Raw genomic sequence first — 17,287 nt, 5'->3', positions numbered from 1 at the left:
AAAAACACCAACAGATTGAATTGTATAAAATTAAAAATATTTCTGTACTACAGAGAAATTTGTTAAAAGATTGGAGAGACAACCTTGCCAGCTTTATGTCTGACATGATTAATGTCTAGAATATATAAAGAACTCAAAAAGCTAAGCACAGAGAGTATTGGCAGCCTAATTTTAAAAATGGGCAATGAGACTAATATGACGGGTCTCATAAGAAGTAAAAGTAGGCAGGACATATTTTTTAAGTATACATGGGTATACACATCCTTACTAGCAACATGGGATATTAGGTAAAGGTACTTTGAAGCCCCTTTTTCTCCAATTGGAATAGCTAACTTTAAAAAGACAAAAAGTGAGGCCATGAAGCAGAGGACCCTTTCCAATGTCTAAGGAGTACGGATCAGTGCAGCTACTGTGAAAATCAGTGTGGTGCTTCCACAAAATCTAGAAATAGATCTTCTATTTTGCCTCTCTAGACTACTCATGAGCATATACGGAAAGTCTGTATCCATACTACAGAGATCCTTGCTCATCTGTATTCATTACTGAACAATACCTAAGACACAGAAACAGCCATGATGTGCTCAACTGAAAAGCAGTTAGTAAAACCTTGGTACCTGTCTTCGTTAGGGTTGGACTGCTGTGAACAGACACCATGACCAATGCAAATTTTATAAAGGACATTTAATTGGGGCTGGCTTACAGTTTCAGAGGTTCAGTCCATTGTCATCAAGACTGGAGCATGGCAGCATCCAGGCAGGCATGGTGCAGGAGAAGCTGAGTTCTACATCTTCACCCAAAGGAAGCCAGGAACAGACTGAGTATCCTCAGCCAGCTAGGGTCTCCAAGCCCACCCCCACAGTGACACACTTCCTCCAACAAGGCCACACCTTCTAATAGTGTCACTCCCTGGGCCAAACCTATGCAAACCATCACAGTAACTGTATTCAATAAAACTTTATTTGGCTTTAAAATTATAAATTTTGTAATAAATAGATATAACTGGAGAGAATTTAACTGAGAGGGTAACCCAGATCCAAAAAGACAAATGATGCATGTTTTCTCACATGTATAGATTCTAGCATTGAATCATAAAATTTTTATGCTTAACTTTGAGTACCTATAGAATTCTGGAAACTAGGGGGGAAATCTGTTAGAAATTATGTGGAAATTTTTGCTGACATATAAAAACAATGACTTTTTTGATATGGTTCCAAAGGCAGAAAGATTTCTTCAGACTAGAACTCTATTGTAAAACACAGGAAGATAAATTTGAAGAGGTACCCTAAAGCAAAAAGAGCATTGCTTGTAAGTTATACATCCAATAAGAACACATATTCAATACATCCAGAAAAATAAAAACAAATAGCAAGAAGTTGAATAACCTAATTTAAAATATGCAAAAAACCCTAAAAGACATTCTTAGGAGCAGGCGTACAAGTAATTTTTATATAGAATACTAGAGACTTTTAAAAACATTCAGAAGCCAGCAGCCCTCTAGAAACTAAAAATTAAAATCGCTACGTGATATTAGCTGTTTTAGGTATTCAGTAACCCCACGTTTAATTGAGTCTGCACCTCAAAAACATAACTGCCCTCTCACTCTCATTGCAACATTATTTTACAATAAGTAAGGCAAAAAAACAACTTAGCTATCCATTGATGGAAGGATGGATAGATAAAGAAAAAATTATCTATGTAGCTATACAGATGGTGTATTAATATGATTTTGAAGTTATATTGTTATTTCTGTCTTTTATGACATGCTGAGATACCCCTAGAATAGAAATATTTCACTATCTCAGTTCTGCCTGAAACTTTAGTAAGTGGAGTGCGGAGGAACAAATTATAGAACAGTGGGTTTCAGCAGCTGGAATCCAGAAAAACATGAACGCATATTGGTCAAGGATATGGAGTTTCAGTGCTGTGTGGTGAGCACATTCAGGGCATACCCTGTATAGTGGGTGACTAAACTTAATTTTCATTAAAAATGAACAAAAACAATGTTTAAAATGAAATTGTTTAAGGTGATGATTATGACAATCAGTTTGACCACAGTAATTATTTTACAATAGACATATGCCAGACATCATGAACATATTAAATATTCGTTAATTTTACCACCTATGTGCATATACGAAATAATAGTAATGCAATAATGGAATGAGTTGATTCCTCCCATATCAATGACTAACTAAGGAATGTTCCCACATGCTTGCCTACAGGCCAACAGGCTAAATCTTATAAATGGATTTTTCTCAATTTGCGTTCCCTCTCTCTTGATATTTTAATCTTGTGGTAACTTGAGAAAATCAGAAATTGAAAAACTGGGCAGGGATGGATCAAGTGGTAAGGCAAATATTTTGAGTGAGACCCCTCTATTGTCAACTAGAGATACTGAGGACTGTGCCTTCTTACTGGGAAACATTCAAAGACTGTACAAAGGCATCTCTCAGCACTGTACCTGCTGCCACTATACCATTCTGATTTTGACATAATTCCCACTCCTAAGTTTTCCCAATAATCTCAAATCATTTTCTGCTCCTTCCTCACTGTTCAAACAGGAAAAATTCTACCTTTTAAGTCTGAATCGGAATTCTAGAAGATATCTTTTCTTCTGCACTCCATGTCATTACCACAGCATATTTTAGTCTTGAGCTAAAATTTATAAGTTTGCTGTTGCTGTTTATATTTTTCTGGAAAATAGATAGACAGACATTATTTTTAAAAGGTAGTTCAAAGAGTTAACAGGAAACTGACTTCATCTACAGTCAAAAGCAGTTAACATGAAGAATACTGCTATGACTTCGATTGCAAATAAGGAATTTGGAGGATGTCTATAGTACTTAAAGAATTTAAAGGATCTTGGAAATGAAATCAGTTCTTACAGTTTTCTCATAGAAAATTGTATAGAGGTGTTTCATTGCATCTTATTACATACTTACTGCAGAATATATACTCATTTCTAAATATAGGCACATATCACCTGGTGTTCACATGTGGCTAATATAAGCAAGAAGCTCTGTAGGTACTATGAAGAGTGTTATGGAAAATATTCTGTTTGGTTATCTTCCCTAGAGGAAGAGAACCAATAGAATATATATGGAGTTTATTTGGTTGGCTTATACAATAGGGAATAGGTGCAAAAGCACATACTGTGTGCTATATAGAATCATTCTGTGGAATTATAAAAGTCAATGTCTTAATCTAAGATTAAAAGTCTAGAACTTTTCTAGACTTTATTGATTTGCTGGTGTTATTCTCACAAAAAGACCAAAGAAGATAGAGTTTAATGATCTTTGTTGATGGAAGATGGAAACAGAAATAGACACTCGTTCAGAGAGATGGAAGGTTGAAAATTGATTTCTCTTCCTCTCCCACCATTTTTCCATAGAAGCCAACAATCTATCAGATAATGCTGTCTGAATCTATGTCAGGACTTTTACCCTTAGCTATGTCCCAAATATTAAATCTCTCTGGACATGGCCTAAAAGACACAACCAGAGCTATGCCTCATCATATGATAGGGGATTCTGCATATGGTGAAGTTTACAATGATGATTATTATCAAAATAATGATATAATGAAGAACTGAATAATGTTGGTTAGTAATGATAAAATTAAGGTACAAGGATAGATATTTGTATTTCCTTTGTTAGTGAACAAAAAAGGTCTGTATGTAAATGACTTTGCACATAGTTCTAGAAATATAACAAGGCAAATAGGACCCTCTTCTAAAAGCTATTTAGGAGAACTATCTGGAAGGGACAAGTATAACTATGAACTTCTCTTCCTGGCTTCTTTGTTCCCTGAGATGTAATTATTTATTGCTAAATACCTAGGCCATAAGCTTTGTCTTATTCTTCCACAGATTAGCTCAGAATTTATGTAACCCATTTATTCTCTATGTCTGCAACATGGTTGGCTACCTCTTCTCAGTTTCATCCCTCTGACTTTCTCAAAGTTCTGGGTGAATCTCCCACTCCTATTTCCCAGAATCCTATCTCTTTCTGCTCGATGTCCCACCTTCCAACCCTACCTCAACTTACTTGCATTGAGTCTTAAGAACTGAGGCCTAGGCACTATCAGTGTTTCAAAGAAAGAAGTTAGAATGTGAAATTGATATATGTGAAGGGATGTATAGGCAGAAGGATACTGTCCTCAAGAAATAAAATATTTTCTTCTTCAATACTTTGAACTCTGACCCTGATGGCTAGGATTTGAGGAAAACCTACAGCTCCTAAATTTATTTTGACAGTCTAAATATAAGGAATTTGTGTTGTAAGGGATGCAACACCCACTATCACTACCATCCTAGCTTATGTCAGTGCCTTCAGTAGGTCCATATAAATCCAGAAGCCACCTTATTCTGTAGAGTTCTACAACATGTTACCGAAAACAGTGGGAAGTAGATCAGAGGTGAAAGAAAGACAAGCAGGAACTAGCATACCCTGTGAGTCTGCACTCTTACTTCAGAAGCAATTTCAGCAGCAGTAGTTAACCAGAACCAAATAAACACCTAAACATGTTACACATGAGGAGTTAATAAGATTTCACCCATTAAAAATTTAAATGCCTATAAAGCTCCAAAGCAATTTGATATTTTGATCTATTACCTCAAAGACAGGCTGTGTTCATGCCGCATGGAGTTATTTAGCTTTTATTTTTCACACATACACACACACACACACACACACACACACACACACACACACATACAATGGTATCCTGAGGGCTTAAAGACATTCCTATGCTGTTCATGTGAATAGCTTTGCATATTGTCTATTGTTCTTGTTAAGTCCGCAATTAAGATTAACCACCATAGAGCCATTCATACACGACTCTGAAATTGAAGAGTAGAACATCTACCTTGTAATTTAGTTTTGATATGAGTACCTATGGCATCTTCCAGGGAGTTAAACACTAAACACACATCTTCAGGCTTCTCCACACTTCCTGGTGCTCACAAAAGACCTGTGGATATCCATTGTACTTTATTTCAAACTCTGATGCTTTCTGCCCTTTTATCCCCATAGGGAGCAAAGTCTCATTAGCTTGAACAAATGTATTCCCTACTGCTCCAGTCCATTTCTTCAACTGCTCAGGTTCTTGAGAAGTAGTGTTTGGTGTCCCTGCAAACACCAGCACACTGTGTTTGCCTGCATCACTGCTTTGTTTCCTTGAATTACTATGGCATTGAGGGCTGTGATGATAATGATAAATCTACAATTCACCTTTTAGTCCTAAGTGTCCAGTCTACTTGTTCTTAACAGAAGGCACTGAAGCAAATGTTTAGGCCGAAAGAATCCACTTAACGGCAACACGCCGAAAATACAAAAATAATAGAAATGAAAAGGCAGACCACAGGAGGAGATTCAAATAATCACATGCTTTAAACAATGAACTCTATGAATTCCTGCTGGAAGACCTAAGTAGGTCACCTAATCCATGGCTTGCTGTGCTGTTGGATATGAAGCTTGATAAAGGAAGAGAAGAAGAAACAGTATGAGTTCCATCTCCATAACAACAGAGGAGAGAACAATTATGAGAGGCTCTTGTCTGACACCTCCACAGAAGCAGTTTTAACCCCAACAGAAATGACGGTGACACAGCAAACCACAGCTGACTTCTGTACAACAGGAGCAAGGAGGAAACTTTCCCCTTGTAGAAGACAGAAGACTCTGATCCATGGAGAGAGTCACTGGAAATACCAAAGGACTGAGCTAACTCCTGAAAGAAAAATGCATATAGTGAGCTTTAAAGGAGATGTCATTGCAGTATATACTTGAGGAAAGATGAGACAGCATGACCAGGAAGCAGAAGAGGAGTATTGCTGACTTACCTGTTTTAGCAATGATGCATCTTGTCTTAGATGTAGTATTGTAAGCTCTACAGTGACACATGAATAAAATAACATTTTAAAACAGCTTTTGTTCTTTTTAATTTTACAGAAATACAAAAAAACCTAATTAATCCAAGTTAAACATTTAACTCCATTTCTTGCAAATCCCAACTAGACTCTCTCTGTGTATTTTCTTCTCTCCAACAAATATTTTTTTTAATCTAAGTAATCTTATTATGTTTACTTTTTAGATATTCAAGGGAATTTATCTAGAAGAATCATCTTGAGAAAGTTTCTTTCTTTTTCTTTTCTTTCTTTCTTTCTTTCTTTCTTTCTTTCTTTCTTTCTTCCTTTCTTTCTTTTTTGTTTGTTTGTTTGTTTGCGAAATCTGACTGAATCTAGTAACCTAATTTAGAAACTCTGACCCGGGAACATTTAGACTTGACCTTTTTTCAGCCGCAAGGGAGCAGAATCCAGCTCCATAATGCTACCCTCAGCAGCAAAAAGAATTCCCATCATCATTTAGGGACCTTGACTGGGAATTCACTGTAGAAACCATGGTTCTCAGATTCATTATCAAGAAGAATTTCAGACCAGCAAGAATGAAACCAAAGTTGGAGTTTTCATTAAAGATGTTTTAACCTACACTTTAAACTCTTCTACCACAAAAGTTTCCAGAAAGACTCTGGGGGTGAGTCTCTCCCCATCTTTGCCTTTTCATATCTGACAAATTTTGAGCTTTTGCCCCCTCTTTTTGCTAACAAAGAATATATTGTAAAAGACTTCTAGTAGAATATCCAATGTGTTAGTAATCACACCTGTCTCTGATAATAATGGGACTCAATTCCTGAGACCTTTTTTCTCTTTTATGTAAACTGACTTTTCAGTTGTCTGTGTAATTTGCCTATAAACAAAGATTAAAGAGAAAAAGATGATTAAAAAAAAACCAAAAATATTTTCAACTTTACTAGACACAGCCTACATGTCATGCAACATGAATTGAGATGCTAGGTTTTACAAGTAAAAAGCTAAGAAGCTAGTGAAAGAGTACCAATTCAACTAACGTATGTGTAGATTTATCTCACACTAAATGAATCCATTCCTAATATCTGGGACATGATTTATGTCTTCTTTTAAATTTGTGGCATAATTAAATTATCACAGGCCGTCCTGTTGCAGAAATGTGATCGAATGCAAGCAGTCTTTAGAAGAGGTTGTTCAGCACTGGTGCTGCCCTTTGAAGAACTTCAAAGTGTCACAAGAATGGCGATGAATCATACTTCAATGAGAGCCCAGCCCAGCCTCGCACCAGCTATCACCAACTGTGTATGAATTCAGGCAGACTATGGGAACTCAATAAGCATTTGCTTGCCTGTTTTTAAAAAGGAGTAATTGCAATACCAATTTACTTCTCCAGGCATTAGTGGGGACCTGATGAGTTAACCAGAGACGTGTTCTCTGCCCAGTTCCCAACACAATTCGAGTAATGAACAAATGATGCCATTTTATCGCATTGGAAAGGATGAAGTCCAGTTTTTTCATGGTACTCTGTTAACAAAATATGACTGTAATTTCAGTTCGATGGAAATTATTTTGTCAATAAAGGCTTGCTATTTGTGGTTAAAAAAATGATTCTTTTTTGTATTTGAACTCTGCATGATTTCTTATAATGTTGCTAAAAATTGTACAGATTTCTTTTCACAATACACAAGTTTCCCATCATCTTCCTCCTACCAACCCACATTCAACCTTTACCTGCACCAGTCACCATTCCACAAATGGCACATGTCCATGTCTTGTGCTCAAGATAGAGTCATTCCCTCTGTCTGGGTTGCCTTCTCTTTCTCATGTTTTACCTCCTGGCAAATTTTATGACCCAGCTCAAGTACCTTATCCTGTGATTTTTCACATTGCCTCCATAAGCACCATAAGCAAAAATACTTAGTGTTTCCTTTGTATGTCAGTTATCATAACAAAACATGAAAGAGTGTGTTCCCATGTTTGTCTCCATTATGTGACCTATAGCAAGCAAGAATAACATTGTGGTTGCCATTTGATGAGCACGGAACATACTGCTATTTTTTTGTACCTGCTTGTTAATATCTACCAAACAAGTTAGTTAATGGCCAATAAACACTTAAAGAAATATTCAACATCCTTAGTTATCAGGGAAATGCAAATCAAAACAATTCTGAGGTTCCGAATACCTTACTCCCATCAGACTAGCTAAGATCAAAAACTCAAGGGACAGCACATTCTGGTGAGGATGAGGAACAAGGGAAACACTTCTTCATTATTGGTGGGAATGCAAACTTGTATAATCCACTTTGGAAATCCACTTAGTGGTCTCTGGGAAACTAGGAAATAGATCTACCTCAAGACCCAGTTATACTACTCCTAGGCATACATACCCAAAAGATATTCCACCATACCACAAGGACTTCGTCCACTATGTTCATAGTAACTTTATTTGTAATAGCCAGAAACTGGAAATAACCCAGATGGCCGTCAGGTGAAGAATGGATAAAAAAGAAAAAATGTAGTTCATTAAAAACAAGGAAATAATGAAATTTGCAGGCAAATATATAGAACTAAAAAATACCACATTGAGTTGAGGTAACCCAGACTCAAAAGGACATGTAAGATATGTATTCACTTATAAATTGATATTAGCTATAAAGTACAGGATAGCATGCTACAACCTACAGACCCAATGAAGTTAAATAACAAGGAGGGCCCAAGTAAGGATGTTTGTATCTCACTCAAAGGGGAAAATAAAGTAGTCTGCGGAGACAGATGGAAAGAAGGAACTGGTTGAGAAAGAGAATGGAGAAGGGATTAGGGGGAGATTAGGATCAGGAGAAAAAGGGAGAGAGAGAATAGAAATTAGGCTGGTGGTACTGGGGGGGGTGGGTATGGGGGAGACAGAAGGCAAGAAACATCTCTAGGATATGCCAGAAATCTGGAAAATGAGGAAAGCTCCTTGGAGTCTATGGGGGTTACTCTAGCTGAGACTGCTAGCAATGGGAATATTTGGAACCTGAAGTGGCCCCCTCATGAAGCTAGGCAGGGTTCCCAATAGAGAGAAGGATATCAATCCACCCACACAATCTTCAAAATTTGTCCTACCTACAAGAAACACAGGGACAAAGTAGGAGCAGAGAATGAAGAAATGGCCATCCAATAACCAGCCCAACTTGAGACAATTCCATGGGCAAGAATCAATCCCTGACACTATTTATGGTACTATAATATGCTTTCAGACAAGATCCTAATGTAACTGTCCTCTAAGAGGCTCCACCCAGCAGCCTATGGAAACAGATGCAGAGCCCCACAGACAAGCATAAAACAAGCTCCAGTAGACTTGTGTAAGAGTTGGGGAAAGGATTGAGGGACCCAAAGGGGATAGGAACTCTACAAGAAGACCAACAGCACAGCGTCAACTAACTTGGACCCTTGTGGTCTCCCAGAGACTGAACCACCAACCAAATAGCACACATGAGACAGACCTCAGCTCTCCATAAATGTAGCAGATGTACATTTTAGTCTTTCTGATAGTCCCCCCAAAAAACAGAGTGGGGCTGTCCCTAAATCTGTTACCTGTCTGTGGCTCCAATTCCCCTAACTGAGCTACCTTGTCTGGCCACAGCAGGAGAAGACACACCAAATCTTGCAGTGACTCTACCATGTGTTAGAGTCGCATGATACCCAGGAGGGCCTCTCTCTCCTCAGAGGAAAAGAAAGGGGGATGGGGAGGGTCTGTCATCGTAGAGGACCAGGAGAAGGCTGCAATCTGGATATTAAGTGAATAAATACATTAATAGGAAAATAAACTAAAGGAGTTTGTTGTAACATTTACCAGTCTCTGACTCTACCTTTATCCAAACTGTCATTACCTGCATGCTGTTTTCTCCACGTTGATCGGCCTTCTCTATCTGGTTCCAGAGAGGCAGCTACACTCATATTTCATGTATCCTAATCCTCCCATCATTTACAAAGTAAATTCAAGATTATGTCATTGCATTATATAACCTCCTCTAGTCACTTTCTATTGTGTAACCTACCAAATACTACACTCAAATTCTACTCAGTCTTGGTATTATTCTTTGCTTTTTCTCTTGAGTTTGCTTATATGGAATATTTTGACTTTGCGTGCATTAGGGGTATTTTTATCTCTATTTGTGAATAAGCATTTGGTAGATGGGCCAATTCAGTATTATTATTATTTCCTTCTGATTTGATTGAGAGTTTTAAGTTGATTTATGTGATAGTGATTACTTATTTTGAAAGCAGGAAGAACATGAAATGGGGCAAAAGCAAACACATATGGCTGAGCCATCCTTACTTAGAAAGCTATTTGCTGTAGTAGAAGGCCAACAGCCTTTGAAAACTAAAATAAGCACTTGGCCTCAGCTTTTCCACATGTGCGTCTCCTTCCCTGTTCATGGCATCTACCTCTGCCATTTATACTCATCAATCTTGAATGCTTTCTGAAGTAGAAAGCAGTTTTATGGAAACCCTCTCTGCAAAATGTCCCCAAATTCTTCATTAGACGCTAGAGGAACATATCACTGTGTCCTCCAGTGGGGACTTCTCCGGAAGCATCAGATTTCATGCGTGCTAAATCCTGAGAGGATTTGAATTTTGCCAGAGATTAAAGTCTCAAAATAGAAAACTAAAGTTCTGCAGTGGATTATGAAACTCCAGCAGGAAGGGGCAGGAGCTGACATTTCATGTTACATTTATTAACCCCGAAACCACATTCGCCAAGGCCTCTTCCCAGGTGCCAACTAAGAGGCAAAACCGAAAAGTAATTAACCTTCTCAGGACTTGAAACCTAGCTTCTGTTAAACACCTTCAAGAGTGTTGAGAGTACAGTGAACACTATACAAGCACGTATTATTTCTTTACATTAAATCGAGGATTTTCTGGCCTAGTGGAAACGTGATAAACTTCAAATAAACGTTTTACAAGATTTCTACAGTTACAATTCTATTAAGCTTTCTTGCAATTTTTCCCATTATTTTTATGGTCTAGAATTTCTTGCAAATATGTAGGGTAGATGGAGGTCATAGTAAAACAACAACTTTTATCTGTTAAAATAATGAAATAGTTTAATGTAAATTTGAAATCTTTGTCATAGACAATTGTAGGGATGCATACCTTTAATCCCAGCATTCCAAAAAGGTAGGTGGATCTCTGAATTCAAGGCTAGCCTGGTCTACAAAGCAAGTTCCAAGCTAAACATAGAAACTTTATCTTGAGAAAAAAATAATAATAGCAATAATAATAAATCTAAAAAAGACAGAAAGAAGGAAATTTCCTTGTCATAATACCCTCTAGCTTCTTATGCCCTCATACAAGGGAGTTGATTGATTCTCCCAATGTCATAAAACTTCTTGATAACCAAATGCAAGTAACCCTTCTTGAATAAACATGGAACAGAGTTTGTGGTTCTGTTTCATGAATAAAAATGGTGCTTGGTCCAACCTGTAGCAGAAATCACACCATGAGTTGTTTGTCTAAAGTAGTGATCAATTCATGACTCAAAAATAGTTTTTAAAAATACTTTATTAAATATGTAAGGCCCAGCTATTAAGCAATATTTATACAAGGTCAACTAATTTTGACCCTTCACAGTCACAAGGAGCACCGAAGATTTATAGAGAGACCTGGTATGAAGAGCAGCAAGCAATAGAGCACCCAACCCTTCATGCTAGGAGCTCCATCAAATTTGTAGGACTTGGGCTGAAATTTAAAAACACACAGGGTTTTGATAATTTTCATTGTTTATGAACTTTCAAAAAATTAATGTCTGTGACCGAATTGGTTCAAGATGTATGGTGAGATTTCTTTAAAATAATAATTATCAAATACCAAAAGCAGTTTATAAAACTTTTGTGATGATTGTGTCTAATGAAATTTTGCATTTTACATGTTTTTAAGATTAATATTGTATTTCTTTGCTTTTGACCCTTAGTCCAGGGATATCTAAAAATTCGTAAACTGCTAAGAAAGCCAAAGAAACAGGACAGAGATATTAAGTCAGTGTGAAAAGACTTATGACCAATTATTTGGAGGAATCAGAGACAAACATCTTATTTTTCTTTCTTTTTAAGTGGTAAGGGATATGAGATATAATTCAATTATGCAATAAAAATGTAAAAGTAAAAATGTAAAACAATTATTTGGTTTATTCTCTTTTTTTCTATTCTGTGCTGGAGCTTGCAGATCCTAGGCAATGCCACTAAGCACCTAGCCCTCGGCGTTTCTCTCCTCTAATGACTCCTCTACTGTTAGGCATTTGCTATTATTGGACAGCGCTACCACTAGCCACAAACAGGTTATGAATTATCACATAAACCCATGGAATTAAACATTTCTATAAAACCTTCATTTGAAGATTTGATAAATATGTCTTCCATAATTTGAGGTTTTGGAGTGTGTGTCTGTGTGATTTCGGGAGGTAAAAGATGGTGTGGTATAGATAATAACCCCAAGTCAAGATTTTATGTGTTCTTAAGAAGCATAGTTAAAACATGACCAGAATTTGAAATGTCTTGTCTCATGAGCATACTCCAATATGAATGACATCACCTAAGAAAATACAATAACCTTTGATTAACAAGATCTATGGACAAGTGACACTTCCCAGTTAGTATCTCAGGAGATGGGATATATTGAAAGATTGAAGCTTTACTCAAATAAAATCTTAGCAACTGGCAGATTCACATTTATAGTTTCAACTATCTTAGAGGAATCCATGACACTGGCACACAGTAACCTCTCATTTTGAAGAGCTGAACTTTGACCTTCATATGTTTAAAAGCTGGGATACAAGATAGTAGCTCTAGGCATCCGGGCAGTACTTGGCTGAGGTACCGTGCGTATGTGCAGTAATACTACTGTAGTAATACAAACCAGACAAGCTCTGCCAACTCCTGAAGGGCTTTTATGTGACAAAAGTAAAGAAAATGCAAAAAGTCAAAGAAACAGATGGCTGCTTATAAGGAAGCAGAAGTTTGAAACTAAAGAATGGCACATTTTTGAAGAGTGGATTAAGCCAGTATGCATGAGGATCTGGGTTCAGATAAAAAGCAGAGTATGATACTCTGTGCCCATAATCTCAGCATTAGGTAGGTGTCTCAGTCAGTTTTCTACTGCTGTAATGAGATACCATGGCCAAGGTAGCTCTTATAAAAGAAAACATTTAATTGGTACTGGCTTACTGTTTCAGAAGTTAAGTGCATTGTTATCATGGTGAGAAAAATGGCTGCACACAGGCTGATAAGCTGCTGGAAAAGTAACTGAGAGTTCTGCATCTGGATCTGCAAGCAGCAGGAAGAAAAGACTCTGGGCTTCATATTTTTGAAGCCCCAAAACCCATCCCCAGTGACACACTTTCTCCAACAAGGCCACAACCTTCCAATCCTTTCAAATAGTGTCACTCCCAAGTCACTGAGTATTCATATCTCTGAGCCTATTCAAGCTACCACAGTAGGGGTAGACTTAAGGTGACCCAGAAAATGTCTGCCAGTCACTGGGAAAATATGCTGACCTAGTTGGTTAGCTCAAAGCCCAGTTAGAGTTCCCAGTTGTCTCAAAAAATAAAGTGGAAAGCAATAGAAGAAAATACCTAATTCAACTTCTATCCTCCACATACATATTTTATTATGTGCGTATACACAAACTTATATTTACATACAAGCACACACATATAATACACACAAATATATGCACACACATTAATTGTACTTACTTGATAGAAAAATTAGTTGACACATTAGACAGAAGAATATGCTACTGAATCTTGTAAATGTTGGAGCCAGACAAATTTTTAACAAAAACAATTCTGATAAATTCAAAGCAGTTATGTCTCAGGTCTCTCATTTTTAACACAAGGTAATGGAAGTTTCTCTCTATAAGGTTTGTTATAAAAGCACAAATGTGATAATATTTATTTATTTTCTATTTTTAATTTGATATTTTATTTACATTTCAAATGTTATTCCCTTTCCTGGTTTCCCTTCCAGAAATGTCCCCCATCCCATCCCCCTACCTCCTACCTCCATGAGGGTGCTACCCCACCCACCTACCTACTTTCTCCTCTCTCCCCTCTTGACACTCTCCTATATTGGGGCATCAAGCCTTCATAGGACCAAGGGCCTCCCCTCCCATTGATGCTAGACAAGGCCCATCTTCTGCTACATATGCACCTAGAGTCATGGCTCACTCCACATATATTCTTTGGTTAGTGGTTTAGTCCCTGGGAGCTCTTGGGTACCTGGTTGGTTGATATTGTTGGTCTCTCTATGGGGTTGCAAATCCCCTCAGCTACCTCAGTCCTTTCTATAACTCCTCCAATGAGGACCCAGTTCTCAGTCCAATGGTTGGCTATGAGCATCTGCCTCTGTATTTGTCAGGCTTTGGAAGAGCCTCTCAGGAGACAGCTGTATCAGGCTCCTGTCAGCATGCACTTCTTGGTATCAGCAATAATGTCTGAGTTTGGTTGCTGAATGTAGATGAGCTGGATCCTCAGGTGGGTTACACTCTAAATGGCCATTCCATTAGTCTCTGCTCCAAACTTTGTTTCTATATCTCCTTCTATGAATATTTTTGACCCACCTTCTAAGAAGGATTGAAGCATCTGTACTTTGGTGGTCCTTCTTCTTGAGCTTCATGTAGTCTGAGGATTGTATCTTTGGTATTCCAAGCTTTGGGGCTAATATCTACTTATCTGTGAGTGTATATCAGGTATGTTCTCTAGGCTGACAATAATGGCAGGTACATAGTGTTGTATCGTTGCTTACATAAATTCAGAGGGAATTGGTGTGCTTGTTTCAGGGCATGTTTTAGACACGGCAAAGGGTAAGTCCTCAAGTGAGTGAAAGAATTAAAAACTTAGCTTCATTCAAAACCAATTTGCTAGAAAGAACTGTTCAATCAGTTAAGTGTATGTCTACAAACATGAAAACTTTAGACTGAACACTAGCACCACGTAAAAGCCAGATGTGATATAAAACCAGGGCTGAAAAGGCAGACAGGATGCTAGTGGATGCTTACTAGCCAGCCATTTAAGTGTTGTGGATTGCCTTTGTGCTGATGTATTTTGATGCTAATGCTGCCCTCCCACCAACCCACCCCCGCCACCCCCCCACCCCCCACCCCCGGTGAGGAGCAGAACATGTACTCAGGTGATTCCTTGTGAACCTGCTCTCCATTTTAACTTGTGAAATAAAGACTAGAGCCTGTGATTGGGCAGTGGAAGGGAAAAGTGGAGCTGGAAGTTTTAGAGAAAGAAAGAGGAAGGAGTTAGGAGAGATGAAGAGATGGAGGATGGAGAGAAAGGAAGATGGAGGAATAGGAAATGGAAGGTGGAGCAGAACCGCATGGCCTGGAGAAGCCTCAAGTAGCAAAGGATCTCATAGCTGCGGATAGAGTAGTGTAGTGGTGAATCTGCTCGATCCAGACGCGCAGCTTGTAAATATAAAATATAAAATATATAAAGAACACACTGAGATGTGTGTTCTTTGCACGGGCATATTGGGGTTGGAGACTTACCGATACAAATCTGGCTGGTATTAAATATTAAGGCTGTCTGGAGCTTTCCACTTGCAACAATTTAGGTGGGCAAGAGAGAGAGAGTGGAAGTGTGGAGCAATTGGTGGTAGGTATAGTCAACTGCTGGGGCACTCAGTCTAGCTCCAGGCATTTTCAGGAAGGACAGGTTTGGGTGGCTTAGTAAACCATCCAAGAGAAACAGAACTGTTTTCAGCAAGGAGGAATGGGTGGCTACTGATTCTGGAGCCTAGCATGGATTTGTAAAATTACACACAACGGTTAAGCCCAATTGTTGAGCTACCAGTTAGTGAGAGCCCTTGTGTCAAAAAAGATGAATGGTATTTTTGAAGATGATAAACTAGGTTGTCTTCTGGTTTCTATTAACACACACACACACACACACACACACACACACACAGAGAGAGAGAGAGAGAGAGAGAGAGAGAGAGAGAGAGAGAGAGAATCAAATAGCATACTTATATGCACGATGTGTATACGTATGGTGGTAGAAAGATGACTTTTAAGCAAGCTACATATGTACCAACATTTATGTCATCTGGATAGCTTTTACAGAATGTGTGCTCACTCACTGAAGAAGTACCATCCACTTAACTTTGAAATGGAGTGCTAAATAAAACAGCAATTTCAAATGGGAAAACACTTATATGACAGTTCTCTGAAAAGAACCTCCTGGCATACTTGAGTTGTGGTAAACAATACATATAGCTACCTTGAGGATAAAGGGGCCTTTATTTTCCTGGTGCAATATCTTTTGTGAGATAGGTAAATTGCGTCAGTCATCCTGGCACCTTACAAGTTGATGAATATAACTACAATCACAATTTGATGACACCACCGTACTTCAAGATGGCTCGATACTGTAAAACATGCATCATCCTTGAGTCTGCAGGAGGAAGTGGGGCACTGAATACACCATAACAATAGGAGTTCTCTGATACATTCCACTTAACAGGAAAACGTTACTTATTGTTGGAACGATTTTTCTAAAGATGAGAAATGCAGGTGCTGTTTCATTATGGAGAATAAAGCTGGTTTCAGAAACCTGTTATCGCTGGAGTGAAGTAAATGAGAGCAGTTCAATTAAAGTCTCAGTCTGAAAAGTAATTTAAAGACGTCTTTTCTCCAGATCGGTCTATATAAATGCTCAATTTTTATTCTTAACTTGGTAGGATTTGTAATATCAATCCATAATGGAGGTGTCAGCTCAATGAGTCATCTGTTCAAGAAAAAAAGGACTTTCTGTAGCTCTATACTCATAAAGAACCCTCCCTGTCAATGTCCGAGCCTACTTGCAACTTTCCTCTCAAGCAATTCACCCTAAGACAATTACTTCCCTTCATTCTTCTTTGAATCCCAGTTTTAGTAGATCCATGTGGCCTCTTTTTTAGAAAAAAAAAACAAGACATATAAATGATAGATGGTGGCTGCTCTCATTTGTCTTCATAACTAAGGTATCTTCATGTTCTTTACAAGGGAAATTAAATTTCATGTCAGTCCGTCGACCCTGGATTTCCTTCAGCACTCACGGGCTACGGACTGTTTTACCGCTCCTTCATTTCTCTGGGACTGAAACCTTTTTAGGAGAATGTTCTGAGTGATTTACAAATCAGGAAATGATTCAAGCTGTGATCCCTTGCTAAAGTCTTGTTATCATCTCTGTGCAGTTAAATGATTAGCAGCGGGGCAGAATAGCTACCCTCTCACCCAGCTATCAGTCGCCGGCCTGCTCTCAGGCGCCTGCCTGCCTCCACAACTATCAATAATGTGCTTCTTGAAAGACCAGAATGACAGAGATATCTGTCCTGCCCTTCAAGGCTTCCATTAAAATTAAAAGTGAAATGCAAAACCTTCCCTATGTTTCTAAAG

This window comes from Rattus norvegicus, chromosome 4 (assembly GCF_036323735.1).
Source record: "Rattus norvegicus strain BN/NHsdMcwi chromosome 4, GRCr8, whole genome shotgun sequence".
Lineage (NCBI taxonomy): Eukaryota > Metazoa > Chordata > Mammalia > Rodentia > Muridae > Rattus > Rattus norvegicus.
The sequence above is the reverse complement of the archived record's forward strand: the minus strand, read 5'-3'. Positions refer to the sequence as shown.